Source organism: Clytia hemisphaerica, unplaced genomic scaffold, assembly GCF_902728285.1.
Source record: "Clytia hemisphaerica strain Z4C2 unplaced genomic scaffold, Clytia hemisphaerica genome assembly, whole genome shotgun sequence".
NCBI classification, from domain to species: Eukaryota; Metazoa; Cnidaria; class Hydrozoa; order Leptothecata; family Clytiidae; genus Clytia; species Clytia hemisphaerica.
The window spans coordinates 314,472-331,924 of NW_027103749.1; the positions used below are offsets into that span (position 1 = coordinate 314,472).

The 17,453-nt window shown below is 35.8% G+C and overlaps 1 protein-coding gene across 2 annotated transcripts in view; it reads left to right on the top strand.

Moving 5' to 3' along the window:
• The first annotated feature begins 683 nt into the window (after positions 1-683).
• Positions 684-17,453, top strand: part of LOC136805469 (voltage-gated potassium channel KCNC1-like) — a 30,111-nt gene continuing 13,341 nt past the window's right edge. The window contains exons 1-3 of one of the 2 annotated variants that reach the window (XM_067062043.1): positions 684-804; positions 8,557-8,785; positions 9,098-9,152. The gene's annotated coding sequence lies outside the window, so the exon portion shown is untranslated. Of the gene's footprint in view, positions 805-1,460; positions 1,627-8,556; positions 8,786-9,097; positions 9,153-17,453 lie in introns of those variants that run through there. The other variant, XM_067062042.1, reaches the window with a different exon arrangement.

A 17,453-nucleotide genomic window follows, 5' to 3' on the forward strand; every position in this document is an offset into this window, starting at 1 on the left:
TCCACAACAGACCTTTTTGCAATGTCACACCAAGGTATTTCGCTTTATCAACTTTCTCAATCTCTTTTCCATGGATTTGATAATCAGCGTTGATGATCTTACGTTTGTTTGTTATCCTCAGCAGCTTGCACTTTTCTGGATGAAATTCCATTGACCATTTTTGCTCCCAAAGAACGAGTTTATTTAAATCATTTTGCAGTTGTTCTGCATCTTTGGATGACATTATTTTCCGGTACAGGTAAGAATCGTCAGCGAATAAAGCAAGTTTTGAATTCGTTTCTAATGGCATATCATTGATATAGGCGAGAAACAGGAGGGGGCCGAGAACGGTACCTTGGGGGACACCTGAAATGACTGCTGAATGTTTAGATGAAGTTCCTCGAACAACGACACATTGAGTTCTATCATGGAGAAAGTCTGATATCCAGTTTAGAATGTCACCGTTTATACCGTAATGTTTCAATTTCAGTATGAGTTTCCTGTGCCCAACCTTGTCAAAGGCCTTGCTAAAATCAAGCAAGATGGAATCAATTTGTTCTTTGTCATTAATTGCTTTAGCAATGTCATGAACTGTTTGGATCAGTTGGGTTTCACAAGATCTATGTTTTCTGAATCCGTGCTGGCTGTTGGAGATGATCACCTAGATGATCTGCGCACCAGAAATTTTGTTGGACCTCAAACAATGGCCCATTTGAATGAATTATTTTTACTTTAGGGTACAATCAAGGCTTAACAAATTGAAGCACTATCTCTTGAATTGCAAGTTTGAATTGATTGTGTCTTGGGATCTTGAACTTGATTCGGGTAAATCTCATCCTTGTTGTTGCAAATACATCCTGTATGACTGATGTTGTTATTTCTGAAAGCCTGATTTCCTAGTGTGACTAACTAGCTAACTGCTAACTGATAAAAAGAAGGCATTTCAGCAATAAATCAATAGAACTATACCTACATTTTTATTCCCCATTCACCATTCGGCACCATTTATTCTCAGTATTAGTTTCTATCTTCATGCACTTGATGGCTTATTGGAAGAATAATAAGACTCATAACCAGACAACATCATCGCCAAACGTATCTATCTGCAGGTTGACATATAATGATATGATTGAAATAATAATGAAGTCAGAACAGAAGTGTGCCAAGGTGTGCTTACAAGTTTTTCCAATTTTTTCGTTCGAATGTTTCCCGCGAAAAAAAACGTGCTCATGTCAGTGTAGACAGTGCTTCTTTTAAAGCTGTTGGTGTAAAGAGGGTATTAATTTTTTTTTTAAAGCACCGTACTTACGGCCATCTTTCCAAATCTTTGCTCAACGTTCAAGTTTCTTATCTGAGCATTGATTGGTCGCTGTTAAGTATCACAACTCTTTTTGGAAACGAACAAATCAGATTGATTTGAAGGATGAGTAAACTTTTGGAAAGAGAGCCGTAATACGGTATAAGCAAACATGGCGGAAACTGTAACGTCGAAAACACGTGTTTGCAAAGCTTGCAATTTGCTATGTAATTTGTTCAAACATTCAACTATTTTCTCTATAAAATTAAAATCTATAAAGCTCAAGAATCCAAGAAGGCTCTCCAAGGCTTACTCAATTCCACAAAGATCAACATTTACCATGAAATGAAGTAGGTTAATTTGTTAATGTATGATAGTTGAAGTAGGAGGCAGGATTGTTTGACTGTTTGAATAAAGACATGAAACTGTCAGTATTGAAACAATAATTTTTTCACTAGGTCAACTATCATATCAGGCTTCTGACTTTGGTTGGTTAAGCACTCACTCTATTGATGAATAAAAGCATCACATTAATGTTTACGTATGACGTATACATCTGTTGATGCCCAATGCCCAATGCCCAATGCCCAAAACAATTTCTTCTGTAAATTCTTCATGATAAGATCTTTGTCAGTCACGGAAATCCTTGCATTTGCACAGGGTGTGCATTTGCAACGGTTTCAATGATTTTTTCCGACCCTGTGCAAACGAGCTAGAACGTGTAAGGCAAAATGCACGAAAATTAACAAATCTCAACTTTCAAATGAAAATGGCATAAAACGAAGACGAATGGCATTTTATATTCATTTTCTCTTTACCAGATGGTGTCAATCAAACGAATCGAACGCCGAATCAATTGAACTCAATTGAACACAATCGCAATCGAATATTACCCAGGATTTGCCGTGTGATTGCTTCGATTACGTTCGATTGTATTCGATTATGTTTGAGTACGTTCGATTGATTTAGATTTTATTCGCTTTCGTATGATACTTAATAAGCGCTCGACCGCCCACGCTGAAAGGTTCTAACAGAGTGATCCAATTTAATTTAATCGCAATCAAACTCATCGAACATAATCGTAATCGAACCAATGGAACATAGTCAACTATTATTCGAAACAATCTAACATTACTCAAACGCAATCGAACACAATTGAATATTACCCAGGAATCAGCCGTTCGATTGTGATTCGATTACGTTCGCAGTGATCGAGTGTATTTGCACGGGGTTTTTTCGTCACTTTCGTTTTCGACCCGTTGCATTTGCAGCATGTCAAACCCTGTGCAAATACAAGGATTTCCGTGACTGTTTGTCATGCTGACTTTGGAGGGTGACTTTAAGAGGACTGCCATTAGACAGGCAGCTGAGGTCACAAAAAAATTGGACGGGGTTCGAACAATCCCAAACCACTTTTAATTGAAAATGTACAGCCTAAATATCTAGAAACCATCAACCGGAGTTGTTGTAATTAATTACCGGATGTGTCCAGTAATATTTTAGGACCTGATAGGCTGACTGAAAAATTTTTCAGAATCAACATAGACATATAATATACCGATCGAAGCGTTTTTTAACGTAGATTAAGAAAATGGTCGGTAACCATTTCCGTAACGTCAATTTTACCTGTCCGAGACGAAAAAAAAATCAAAAAATCAAACTTATCAAAATTGAAATCTAAGACTGCCATTCGAAAGCTCTCAAAAATCGATATAGAAGACTTTTAAGTGTATATATATGATTTCTCAACCTAACTCGTGAAAATCGATCCTAAAGAAAGTGTGAATATGACGTCATCAAAACTTTGGAAGCTTTTAACTTTTTATTATCCAATTTTCAGACAGTTACTGACCTTTTTCTTAATCTACATAAAAAACGCGTCGATTGGTATATAATATGTCTATGCTTTTTTTCATAAAAATTTTCATTTTGCTTGTGACGTCATCAAATATGAAAACATTTTTGGACGTATCCGGTAAATATTTTCAAACTGTCCGGTTGATGATTTTGTGTTCAGAAAGGTCATATCTATTGAAAACAACTGTTTAAAGTTTGCTCGCAAACTTTGTAGCTACTGCACTTTTTTATGTGACCTCAGCTGCCTGGCTACATTCTTTGTTTTTCTGTTCCCGAACGTTTCCGAGCATTGATGTCCTCCAGGAGTTCTCGGGACCGAATGATGTCATATTTTACTCCATTTTCTTCTTCCTTATCTGGAATATTCAAGAAACCCGTGAACGATGATATTCAGTTTTCTAGAATCTATGTCTCTCTTTTCACTTTGTTCCTTCCGTTTTTGTTCTTCGGCATATCTTAAGTCTTCTCTGTGCTTTTTAGTAATTTCAGCATATGTTTTCTTTGATGGCTCCGTCATTATTTCATTAATTTCCTCCTTTATCATGCTTCTTGTCTTTTCCTCCATTTTTTGTAGTTTTCCTGCCAGAAAATTTTTGAGGTCATTTTTAATGGAATCCTTGGTTTTTTATGTTGGTGTTCACCTCGTTGTTCAGTTCTTATATGACGTCATCGTTCTTTTAAGTTTATTTTGCATCATATGTTGAGTGTTTTTTCCCACTTTATTTCTTAGGTTCTTCCTTATTCGGACGCAGTTTGAACATAAGTAATGATCATTATAGGATGTCATGAATATTTTTAATTAATACAAAGGTAGCTGTGTGCACTCATAATGAACTGATCTTTTACATTTTTTGCATGTTAAAGCAATCCAGGTCTTTGTAATTGGTACATCTTGATGGCGTGCAAGCTTGAGATGGTGAGGCTGTCTTATCTAATTGACGTCAAATAAAAACTGATTAATTGACTGATTAATTTCTTAAATAATCAGTCATCAGTCTCACAGAGGAAGGCAGGCAGGTGCAAGGTCCAAGCCTGTGATGTGGAAAGTAGAGAGGGGCAGGCCCAATAAAATTTGTCTTACTATTTGCTGGAATCAGCCAGGGCCAGCTGAATCACCCAGAGCCAGTCAGAGTAACCTAGACTGCTAGAGCCAGCCAGAGAGCAAGCAATCAGCCAATCCAGATGGTTTTCCTGGATTAAGCGCTAAAAATCAATCGAAGCTGAAGGAAACGGTTCACAAATACAATAATGACCGGTTTTCTCGGGCTGTACTGAAAATATTGCCCTCAGGTAACGCAACAAGCCCGCAAGCTCGGTCGTTACTTGACCTCGGGCAATATTTCTCAGTACAGCCCTCACTAACCGGTCATTATTGTATTATTGTAGTCCATACCCAAGTATTATCCGTTCTTTAAAAGCATTATACGAAACAACAATGAAGGCAGTTTTTCATCGATTTTAAGGGATTTCATGTGTTTGACGTTTTAGGGTGTGGGTGGGTGGGTCAGCTTTTAAAACGTCAATTGATTTGTGAGTGACCCCTTAACCAAACTTAGGGATGGATTTTCTAAAACCGAGAGTCAAAATATTGTCCAAACTTTACCAATTTTAAGTGCTCTTTATTTTGCATGATATTGTCGATTTAGAGTAGTCTGAAAAATTAAGAACGCATTTAAGAACATTTTAGGCTGAAAATTGCTAAAAAAATAAGCACGTCTAGGCTCAGCCAAATTTTAGGTGTTCTAATAAAAAAATGTGTATGGTTACCATTTTTGTGTAAAGTTGGGCTGCGGCTAATAGAGACCGATAAGGTAGACAACTTCAGTAACTTATGGTGTGTCCAAAAAAGATTTAGATTTGGCACTTTAAGGGGCCTTAAACATGGTCATTTAAAAAAATATAATTTCTCAATAAAGATAATATCTCAAAAATGACTAATCAAAAGGTTATGAAATTTTCCCCAATTTATCCCTCTGACTCTCTCCAGAACACACTGGCTTTCTCAAACCGGCTCTGCTGACTCGCTGGAGCTTAATCTGACTTGCCCAAGGGGTTGCTCGGATCGCGCTTGCCCGCAACCATGCAAGCAACCATGGAACTGTATTTAAAAGTGACATTTTATTTCAAAAAGTGAGGAGGCCAAAAATGTTTGAAGTAGATCTTTTGAAATAAAATTTTTCACAAAATGATGACCTCAGTAGGAATAAGCGAAAAATGATAAGTTTTTGATAATCTAATCAAAATTTAGAATAAACTTTTTTTCAAAAGATTGACTTTATCATATATTAACCCATGCTGTGCCAATGTTGGCAAATGCCAACATGTACACTTTCAATTGCTTTGTAATAATGTGATGCCGGCCCAGGCCACCACACTATTAACGGGTGGAGGACTAGTCCAAACATCAAACAGAGAAGGGGAAATTGTAAGTATTTCTGTGCCTGCTATATACTATCTTACATTCGAATAAACTCTTACCTTACGCCATCAGAAACCACCGTTCTCTGTTAGGTCCGAAACTAGACTCCCAGATCAGGTGACCTGAGCAAAGCAAAACACTTTCAAGTTCATTTAGCCGTAACGAGGGCGTTACTGGCGTAAAAGGTGGTTTCTGGGCCTCGGGTAACTTAATGCATGTATCAAAATTGCATTAATTTTTCGCCCCCAGTTCCAGTTCATAAACCATAACAAATTATGTATTTTTGGGAGCGTAATTGGATGTAGAATATCGGACTCGGTGTTACTTAAATTTTTTCTTAGTATAATTTTAGAGATATTTTAAGAAAACCTGCTTATGACGTCATAATTGATGACGTCATAAATACAAAAAGTTGAATATCTCAAGAAATATAAATCGAAACTTTATGAAATTTGGACCAGTGATAGAGCACATTGAGATGATTCAAAAAAAATTTAAAGTATTTCCAAAAATTAATGATGTCAGCAAAAATTGCAGAAATTCGAATTTTTGCAATAAAATGCTGAGATCAGCTAATTTTTAATTTTTTTAAAAACATTTCTCCTCCTCTTGATGAGTTCTATCATTGGACCAAATTTCATAACGTTTCGAACATTAGTTCTTGAGATATTCAACTTTTTTAAATTATGACGTCATGAATAATGACGTCATAATTAGGTTTTCTTAAAAAAACTCTAATTATGCTGAGAAAAAAATCCAGCATTCTATATTCAAATACGATGGATAGAGTCTTTCTTGACAGACAGAAAGCAACTCGTAAAGGTCGATCAAGCTCGATCAAGTACAAACTCCGTTGTAAGTGGTATTCCTCAAGGAAGTGTCCTTGGACCACTTCTCTTTGTTATCTATATCAATGACCTCCCGGACAACGTCATCTCATCTATTTTCCTATTTGCCGATGATACGAAGATAGTCAAAGAGATCAACTCAATCGAGGATTCTTTGACAATCCAACAGGACATCAATGAACTGGAAATTGGTCGAGAAAATGGCTTTTAAAATTCCATCCAGATAAATGCCATGTACTAACTCTCGGGAAGTTCGAGAACATCATCCATGCACACCCATACTCGTTAGATGGAAACCAGCTTGAACACGTTTCCCTTGAAAAGGATCTAGGTGTGCTGATCGACTCCGATATTACCTTTGAAGAGCACATATCGAAACAGGTCAAGAAAGCAAACTCAATTCTCGGTGTGATCAGAAGAGGCTTCGAGGAATTATGTCCCAGGACACTTTACACACTGTATACCACTTTTGTTCGACCTCATTTGGAATATGCTCAATCTGTATGGTCACCTAGATTGCGTAAGCACGTCAACCTACTTGAAGGGGTTCAAAGGCGTGCAACAAGAATGGTACGTCGTCTACGAAATTTAACATACGAGCAGCGCCTGCGAAAACTGGACTTACCATCTCTTGAATTTAGGAGACAATTTGGCGACATGGTTCAAATATACAAACACCTTCACTTCTATGACAAAAATACCATCGTCAAAAATTTTTCTCGCCGAACTCGTCCCCATCGTAAACATGATTACGAATTGATCCCTAATTTCTCAGATGATGGATCAAGGGGTGTGCAAACAAAATCATTTTATTATCGATGCATATCGGCGTAGAACCAGCTCCCAAAAAATGTTGTTAATGCTAAGTCAATCAAAGCATTTAAAGAAGAACTGACTCAGGCACCCGTTACGTTACGATTCAAGATCACTTTTGTAATTATTATGTAGATAGACCGGTTTAGAGGCCCTAGTGTGCCTGGACTGTAAATCCTTTAATAAATAAATAAATACGCTGAAGCCCTGCTTTGTATACACCTTTTTTATAAGTCCAAAAATGTATAATTTGTTATAGTTTAAGGGCTGGAGTTGAAGGCGAAAACGAAAAGCAGATTTTGAATAATTTGGTACATGCATTAAGTTACCCGAGGAGTAGTACAGAGGCTATATAATCGCCTCTGTACACCCTTCCCCGCCCTGTTAAACAGGTTGGGAGCGGTTTTTCCCTTATACAATTCAAAATAAATACCTGGGATGACCAGAGGGCGTTACCGTCTGAACCAGTACAAAAGCAAATTCTATATACAATAATCCTAAAAACACTATGAAAATAAACATTAAGTAATGGGCTCTTCCAGAAAAAATCCGTTCATGGGGGGTGGAGGATGAATTGTCCAGGGGTATTGAAAAAATACCAAAAAATTGCAATGTCCAGGGGGTAAATTCCAATGTCCAGGGGTAATTTTTTTGTGTCCACGGGGTTGATTTGATGTTTGTCCAGGGGTATAACCGTGTCCAGGGGGTTAAAATTCAAAATGTCCAGGGGTAATTCATGAAAAAAATAATATATCCTCCACCCCCCATGAACGGATTTTTTCTGGAAGAGCCCAATCTAAACTCTAATGATAAATACTATTCATATAATCTGCATCTGCATATAAGGTTAACTGTTTAAATAATCATTTTTTTGTAAGAACATACATATCTTATGACCTACGTAATATGAAGTGTAATAGGGGAGTAGGGTGGACATTTTCCATTCCACATAACATAAACCATATCATCCCCATGGAGATGGCTGGTTGAAAGTAAGGGTTAAAACCATGGTAACGACTGTTGTTTCTCCCGTGGGAAAGCTCTTCGCTTTTTTTGAAAAACATTTCATTTTTGTTGTGTTGTTCGGCATTGCGTGTAGCTGGTAATTGGTGGCATTTGATTGGTGGATTCCTTTTGACCAATCGTTGTGAATGTACAGAGAATGTCCCGTGGGAAAGTTATTCGTTTTTCTGAAAAACATTTCATTTTTGTTGTGTTGTTCGGTATTACGTGTAGCTGGTAATTGGTGGCATTTGATTGGTAGATTCCTTTCGAACAATCGTTGTGAATGTACGGAGAATGTAGTGTTTCTGGCAGTAATATATTTTTCATTGTCTTTTTAGATATCAATGGACATGGAGCGATCTTGCCCCAAGTTGATGCTGTTTCCAGTTGATGGACGCTGGAACATTGTGTGGCCGACTGTCACGAAACCAATCCATCTGGCCATCTGTCCAGGGTTTTTGGCTGTTAAATACTATGTTGACAAAAACAGCACCGTCACAGGCTACCGGCTGTTGCAGCCGAGTTTGGCGTGGTGCCGACGTCTTTATTTGTTGTTACTGCGTCCCAGTGAGTGGTTTCTTTTTCTCTCCTTTTCCTTCAGAGGGTTCATCCATCGTAGGTCCTTCTGGGTTGGTCTTTGTCTTGGTATTTCTGTTTCCTAGCCTGGCATCCAACCCCATCCAACTTCCAACTTTATTTCAATCAACTTCACGGCCCTCCTCCTTTTTACATATATTATCGACTTCCCTCCCCCCTCTAGGTGAGATTTAGTTTAGGCTAATAAAAGAAGGTACATGTCTCATAGCTATCGCTTGCCTATGAACTTTCAGTCAGGCTCTATTCTATATCTATAGAACTTATCTCTTCTTCTATATTCAGATCGATCGATTTCTAAATCGCTAACGTACTTCGCAACTCAAATTGTCACTCCAAGGTAAGATTTTTGATGTGTTAGGAGGCACACAGAAGGAGGCTTCTCACAAAATGGATCTCTCCCAGTTATTGTCTACGTATATAAAATAATTCAAAATGTCGTTATAAAATTTTTTCCCTACTGCCTGTGTTCTTGTCCCGATTATACCCCCGTTTCGTATCAAATGTGTAGATAAAAAAATTTTTTTTTAGTACCAATTTCTCAAATATAAAGTAAACTTGTTTTTAGATAAAAAATTAATCTATCACCTTTTAAACATTTCATGTTGCCATTTCCCAAACACATCTTATTATATCTCCTGCATAACCTTGGGTATGGTAACAAGAATTAAGGGAGAAAGTAACAAATTGCAGCGATTCTAATTCAGATTTATTTGCGTCGGTAAAAAATTTTGGGTTCTATAGTACAGTAAGCACTTTTACGTTGGCAATAGCCAAATTTACATTGGCATTTGCGTCGGCAATAGCCGAATGCCGACGCGAATTAGAATGTCTGCAAAAGAGTAAATATTTCAATATCTTTATCCCCTGCTTTGTCTACACCTTTTTTATAAGAACAGACTATATAAGAACATAAGGCTTTGATGGCCAAATTGTTAAGAACAAGTTAGAACATTTTAAGGCTTTACAGACTCTAAAACACCCAATTTCTTAGGAAAATGGGCAAAAATGCTCGAAAAATGGTGAAAATAAGAACATGTTAACATTTTTTATAGGAAAACTAAAAAAATTAAGAACATCCAAAAGTTTATAAAAAAAGCGTGTATTTCATGAAAAGACCGTCACCATTTTCATATCTCTAAAAGATTTCTCTTGAAGTACTTACTAGTCTTGCGAAACCTTGCAATCTATATCCACTTGCACTATCAGCATCCTATTGAGCATAAAAACGTAAACTGGTGTAAGTCATATCTTGTGACATTGTCATCATTTACTTAAAGTGAAATTTAATTTAAAATTTAATTAAAGTGTCATTTTGTCAATTCTTGGGATTGAAGATTTGTCATAATAGCATATTTTGTATAATATTTTCATGAACATATTATGAAATATATGTTACAGGTACTTTACAATTTTCGAGTCTGTAGTTTGTATGACCTGTGACCTGTTGGGCTGCGACCTGCATTTCAAACTAGCTGATAGTTCACCAAATCTTTGATATTCAAAAAGTCTTATTCAGTATTTGGCATTTTTCCAGTAATGAAATGAGCTATTTTGTTTTTTTAGACTGAAAATGGACTAATCTCATGTTTAATGCCAAGACACATTTTAGACACATTTTGGAAATTTGAATAAATACTTAGTGGTTTACCAAGAAAAAAGCTAATGATGTCAATAACACAAATTTTCAATTCTTTTATAATTTTGGGCTAGTTCAGCGTTTTTATATTTATTAAAAACTTGCTAGTTTGGTAAGAGCTGCTGTTCTTATCTAAAGGGGCCCACTAAAGGACAAATTAGGGTTGGCTGCTGCTTGTGAAAGTCATTTTTTCACTTACGATTTTGAATCAGATTGCCAAATTTTCAGGTTCCAAGAGAGTACAGTGTGCCAAAATTGTCATCATTAATTTTTTTAACATGGTGTGTCATTATTAATCTACATCCTAAATTTGAAAGCCATTGTAAAAATATTCAAATTTATAGTTTGTTAGGAAATCAACATATATGTCTTAAAATTGAATCTCTTTCAAATAATGAAGACGTCATGAAAGTTTGGAAGACATGAAAAAAAACTTAAATAAATCAATCCTTCCATGCATCTTCAGTAAAAGATTAAATAACAGAAGCTGCTTTTGGTTCATTTTTGAAATTTATTATTTCTAAACGTTTCGGCCTCAACAGAGTACCATCATCATTAAAAAACTTTGTTGTGATGAAAATTCTCTTGTATTTCAGATTTCTTTAAACTTGTACATTTTACAGATAGCTAATTTTGTTACTTCTGTTATTTAAGCTTACTTAAAGCTTAAAGTTACAATAAATTCATGGCAATATAAGGCTTTATCTAAAGTCCCTTAACGCCAGAAAACCAAGTTTGACGAGGGCGGATGGTGTTTGGCCCACCCCCAGGAGGCACGAAAATAGACTTCTGTTCACATAGTTGGAACATTACTGAAATTCACTGGGAAAGGAAAGCCAATCTTTATCAAGCATGTGAAGTACCGGCAGGATCATTTTGGTTATTTTTAACTTTGGCTGACAGAATTTGCAAATTCAAACAAAACACATCTGTTGAATATCGGAGACATTCGAACTTCAAACTTTGGAATTCTTCTTAAATGTTTTTTATAAAAACATCCAAAATATTTTAAGCTTTAACGTTTTGAGTTTTAAGCCTAGAAATGTTCTTAAGAATTTTAGGTCTTATTTTCACCATTTCGTGAGTATTTTTCGCGATCTCCTAAGAAATTGAGTGTTTTGAAGCCTTAACTTGTTCTTAACTTGTTCTTAACTTGTTCTTAATATTTCGGCTATCGAAGCCTTTATGTTCTTAAATTTGTTATTATAAAAAAACGTTTATTACTCATAAAATTTCAGTATAGGCTTTATAAGATGAAGTAATTCGAAAATGTGGTTTTGACAGATTTGTAAATAATAAAGGAATAGAACCTGTGACCAAAAACATATGTTTTTGTGGCTTGGTAGAACATGTTAAATACGAGACATTCACTCAGACCAAAGGTCGTCAACATTAATTCAAATTTCATGAGTTTTTACTGTACCCTTCAAAAGGATTCTATGGTTTTATTGAAAAATCTTTAAAAAAATGAAATAAATGTCTGGACTTGTCTCTGGATATTTATATATTTTCTTTTTATAAGAAGAGGCTAGAAACAACAGTAGATTTTTGAAGACTGAAAAACTATTCTAGCGCTTTGCCAATTTTGTGATATCTCTGATAATTTTCGTTTGTAAGCTTTACATTCTTGGCCGGCCATTTCTTGGTTTTTATAAACAAATTCCATTCTGAAAGGCTTTGATTTTTGAGTTTTTGATTAATATTCTATTTTAGTTTGAACCATAGTTTGCATGATTTTGAGACGAATTATTGATGTGTAGTTTGTGTACTCCAACCGGCTATTTAAGCCTACGCTAGATCGATTGTTAAAGTTTGCTTTAACCTTTCCACCACGCTGTTTTGTATATTTTCACGCTGTCCCCACGAAATTTTTTTTGACAAAATGGACAGGTTTGGTTATTTTGTCATAACTCAAGAACTAGAAATCTTTTGATAAAAAATTTGCTATGACTAATTTGAGACGCTCCACATACCATCCTCAAGTTGCAAAAAAAAGTGGGGTTTAGTGTAGCATCCCAACTCGGCTTTATCTGAATTTTCCGTCCGCCCCTTTGAAAGTGCTGACTCACCAAGATCTATATGGACTCTCTACTTTCTTTTTCGATTGTTAAAAGATTTACTATTTAAAACGGAAATATATGTCGGCATTCAAAGGTTCTAATCTCGGTCTATTGAAACTCTGATTAATTTAAGTCCCGAGTTTTACTGGACTGAGAGCATTTTCCCTGATTTGTAAACTTAGTCTTAGTTGATCTTAGTTTAGAAATATTCTATAAAGGATAACCTATCAAAAATGAAATAAGCTCAAGGTCTTTAAAAAACCTCCAAATTTTTGGCTACTTTTTTCAAAGGTGTGATTTAGGTACCTTATCTGGGGAAGGAAAAATTCGTCGGGACAAAATTTTCGTGGGGAAAAAATATTCGTCATTTGCTGGTAGTTGGTAAACGCATTTAGGCCGGGGACTCTCAGAATCATGGAACCCTTTGGTGCTAAAAAGGAGGCGTGCTTCTTTTGCTGACAAAGCAAAATTAACAATAGAATGTCTCAATTTTTTTGAATTTTTTACGCAACGCAATGCTGTGTAAACGAATCAGGAGATATGTTAAATAATGTTTTTAAAGACATTTTTTCTTAACTAATGTTTAAAATTAGAGTGTTCGCGATATTCTTATAATTTATTCTTGAGATCTGATTGTATTGGTAGAGGGAATTTACTAAAACAAAACTTCTTTCGGTATGCTAAGGCGCGTGCAAACTTTTCCATGTTTGAATACATCCGGCGTATAAGATTATCTGTCGGAAATAAGTATGATAGAAATCAAGTTTACGAAACTCAATTTGAATTATTCAAATTTTCAGGGGTCCACAAAAATAAGTCCTCGAATTAGCTAACGTTTAAATAAAATTAATATAAAATTCATTCAACATTTATAAATAATACAAATAGGATAACATTTAGCACATAGTGACATAAATAATTCATCCAAAAATTATTTATTTCAGGTATGAATCCCCGTGATTCATCCTATTGAATTCACAAGGAAAACTTTTTTCCTTATGATGGATAGATCTTTCAGGGGAATGAAATTTTTTCTCGGTGACATTTTATTTTTATGAAGTTATTATGGCAATCATAGTGATTGGTCATTTTTTATGGGAAGATGAGGGTGACCAACTCTGAAATTTTTTTGCCAGTGGTATGGCACCTCGAAGTGGTACAGTAAGTCTTAATAAATTCGATCACACTTGGGAACGCATATTGTTCGTTTTAATGAAATTTCGAGTTATGGGGTATATGATTTGCAAGGTATTGTTAACTGGAGGTGTGAGAAAACTTGTTCGAGTTAAGAAACCAAATTGAAAAGTATTTGGTGCTTATATGTATTGTTCAAATTCATTGTAAACGTGTAAAGCTGAGAGATATTCGACCAAAAATTTTCAGGAGTTTTCTCAATGAATTCTGGGGGTCTGAAACCTATCGAGACAAATGATATTATCTCGATTTAACTAGCATCACGTGTAGATTACACCGCCGCCCCGTCATGACATTTTTTTACTTATCCTTTGCGGGGGCTGGAGACCTCCTTGAGGACCCCTGTTGATTAAATGCTTCCTGCCATTTGAAATGAGGAAAAAGGGTGTCATGTTTTTTTCTTTCGTTCGATTTCATTTTATTGTCTTTTTTTACTTTTTACTTTTTGTTTACTTCTAAACATTTCATTTTAAGTCGGAGCTTTCCTGTATTTAGTCATATATCTAATAATTTTTTATTTTTTGCTCATGAATGAATAATGGTCAATGCAATGGAATCGAAAACTCCTCCTCATATTTTCGAACCTCTCCGCCATTTTCATTTCCTTGAATTCGTTACGCCGAAAGGAGAAAAGTTTTGCATGGACATGTTTTTTTCTTTTTCACTTCCTTGGAATGTCAAATTTTGTCATGGAGTTTTTCATACGATACAAAGCATTTTTAAGAACTTAATCTTCGATTAATTCGATTCCATCGAAGTCATAGGACACATTGCATTATGACTTGGGAAAATTTTCAATTATTTTGAAATGAGAATTACATAGAAATCTTAGAAGCAGAATTAAATATAGAACGCACCCCCTTCTCACAGACCCGGTAAGATTTTTTTCAGCCAGTGGTGATAAAAATAACGGACTGAAACTCGATGGGGATTTATATTCACCTATTTTTTATGGCTGGGATTTCAATTCTTTTTTTTTCAGCGGGGATGGGAAAAACGCATCGAATTTTGTAGTGGGAATTGGTTTATTGTATTATTTTCAGTGGGGACAAAAATTGAGGAAAATTTTCCACAGGGGACGATATGTTGGACAATTTTTCCAGTGGGAAGGGTTCTCAGCGGGTCTGTGAGAAGAGGGTGTTATAGATCTAAAAAACATTGTGAGCATTTCATAATCTTAAAGTTTAAAGTATTTAAAATAACAACTCTTTGAACGTAATATATATCTTCTGTGTTTTGGTGATCCCTGACGTCAGTCAGTTTTGGTATACTTTGCATTTATCACGGAGATAAGGGGCGGCTTATTTGAGTGTTTGCTAAATGTCGTTTCCTTTGGTGTTTATCCCTAACCCGGGGGGGGGGGCAGTGGGTTTACCAACTGACGGTATGTGCGGCGAAAAAATTGGCTTTTTAGATAGTGCAGAATCGTGAAATTCATACCTTACAGTGCATTTTTTCAAATTTTAAACTCTTTTAGAGCAAAAAAAATCAACATTTTTGAGCAAAAATTTGCAATTTTTCCCAGATTTGCTGAAATTTCCACCCTTACATTGCATTTCTGATATTTTGAAAAACATACCCTTAACCGCCGCACATACCCGTCGGTCAATTTGCCTGACTGCCCCCCCCCCGGATCCCTAACCAAGCTATTTTACTCTGCTATAATGTTTTTTATTGCATTTTATAATCTTAAAGTTTAGAGTATTTAAAATAACAACTCTTTTGAACGTAATATATCTCTTCTGTGTTTTGGTGATCCCTGACGTCAGTCAGTTTTGGTATACTCTGAATTTAACACAGAGATAAGGGGCGGTTTATTTGAGTGTTTGCTAAATGTCGTTTCCTTTGGTGTTTATCCCTAACCAAGCTATTTTACTCTGCTATTTTAACGCTCCCCTAGCGTCATAGGTGAGATATTTCTTAATACTTACTTGGCCTTAGACTTGATCATTTCTAAACATCATTGAGACATTTCATGATGACTTTGAAAGACTTTTATTACGACTTGTCCTCTCCTTTGGTTAACCAAGGTTTTACATTATGCTATTTCTACGCTCCTCTAGCGTTATAGTTGACGTTACTGTGGTTGGTGTGGCATGAGTGAACTTGTGAGAAAGGGGGTTGCTTAACTGATGAACTGAGTTTATATGAGGATCAGTGTGTCGTTTATAAGTGAAATTGTAAATTTTAAACAGCATATATAGGTAGCCCGTTCTCTAAATTTCTGCAAGTCGGTCCTCCTATTTGGTAGGAGCAGTTTATTTTAAAGTGAATACGTAAAATCCACTCTAACGTCTTCTAATCCTTATCAACGTTGTTTTGTATGTTGCTCTCCCGCCTTTTACAAGCCAGAACCATTGCGTTGGTCCAATTATTAACTGTTCCCTTGCTAACACCTTTCATAGTTCGGACCCTTCTTCTTAAGGGGGAAGGGGGTGACACCTTCCGAAACAATGAAGAAAAGGGATTAGAAATTTTCATGAAAAAGGGGGTAGTAAGTAGGAGGGGTGCGAAGAAGGGGAGGATGGTGATCAGACGACCCCTTTCTGCACTATGTCTTTTCCTATAATTTTTTTTACCATGAGATCGAGTCAATTTTGTTTGAGTTTATAAACAACATGTTCTTGGCATTTGAGATTAGCTTTTAGACTGTTTTCTAATAAGATAGAGTCCCTGAACAATCTATCCATGATGTTTAGATAAAGTCATTTTTTGGCGAAATTTTTTCTAATATCGAGATATATGGCAATTTGAAATCTTCAGAAATGTGTTCCAGGAAAAGAATTGAGAACATGAGAGATTTTATAGGCCAAATAATTTCTAACCATCTGATTACCCCCTTCAAAGCATTTTTTACCAAAGCTGAGGCTCTAACCTTCTGTTCTTTCCTCGTATGTTCATTTAACTTTCTCATTTCCCATTTACTTTTTTTTTTGATAATAATTTTTTACTACGTTTCGCGAATATGTGAAGCAAAACAATTTTCGCAAAAAAACAAAAAAGTTGTTTTTTTCTCAACATTAATTCTTTAGTCCTATTCTCTTTATTTTTCGGAACTTTTCTCCTTTTTTCATTCAATTTTTGCTATCCACATTTTACTTATAGTTTCCCAACTTTTTATTGATTTCATGTTTTCATTTTTGTTGTTGTTCATTTTTTTTGGTTTCTTTTCTCAGTCAATTGGATTTGGACTTATTGATGATGTTAGATGGCTCACAGTGTTCACAATAGTAGACTGATTAGCCCTAAAAGGATAACCAGATTACAAATAGAATTGAGCCCATCAGCTCATAAACTCATAAACTCAGTAACCAGGATTATGGAAGCAGGCCTGATGGAAGCGGGGAGGCTGGGGAGGCTGAAGCCTGAGCAAAATAGACTTTTTTTCTCCGATTCATGGCGAGTTTTATCTCATTTTGAGCCTTTAGCCTCTCCTCTTTTACGGTTGTTCCGCCGGGCCTGGAAATGGTTTCTTCCATGGTCCTGATTACCGAATTTATGAATGTCTGTTTTTCTGCAACGAAGATAGTTATCTTTTGGTTTGTCTCGATCCTGATTGATTGAAGACGGTTGTAAATCAGTTTCGTCTTCTTCCGGCTCCCATTTTGCGGGTCGAAACTGTGGGTTTTTTACAAATAGCTTTAGTCACTCCACCATCCTCGAAAGTGGACATCTATTTAAGACGACCAGACTTCGTTGGCTTTGCTAGCTACTTCTTTCTCAGATTCTAATAAAAACAATAGAATTC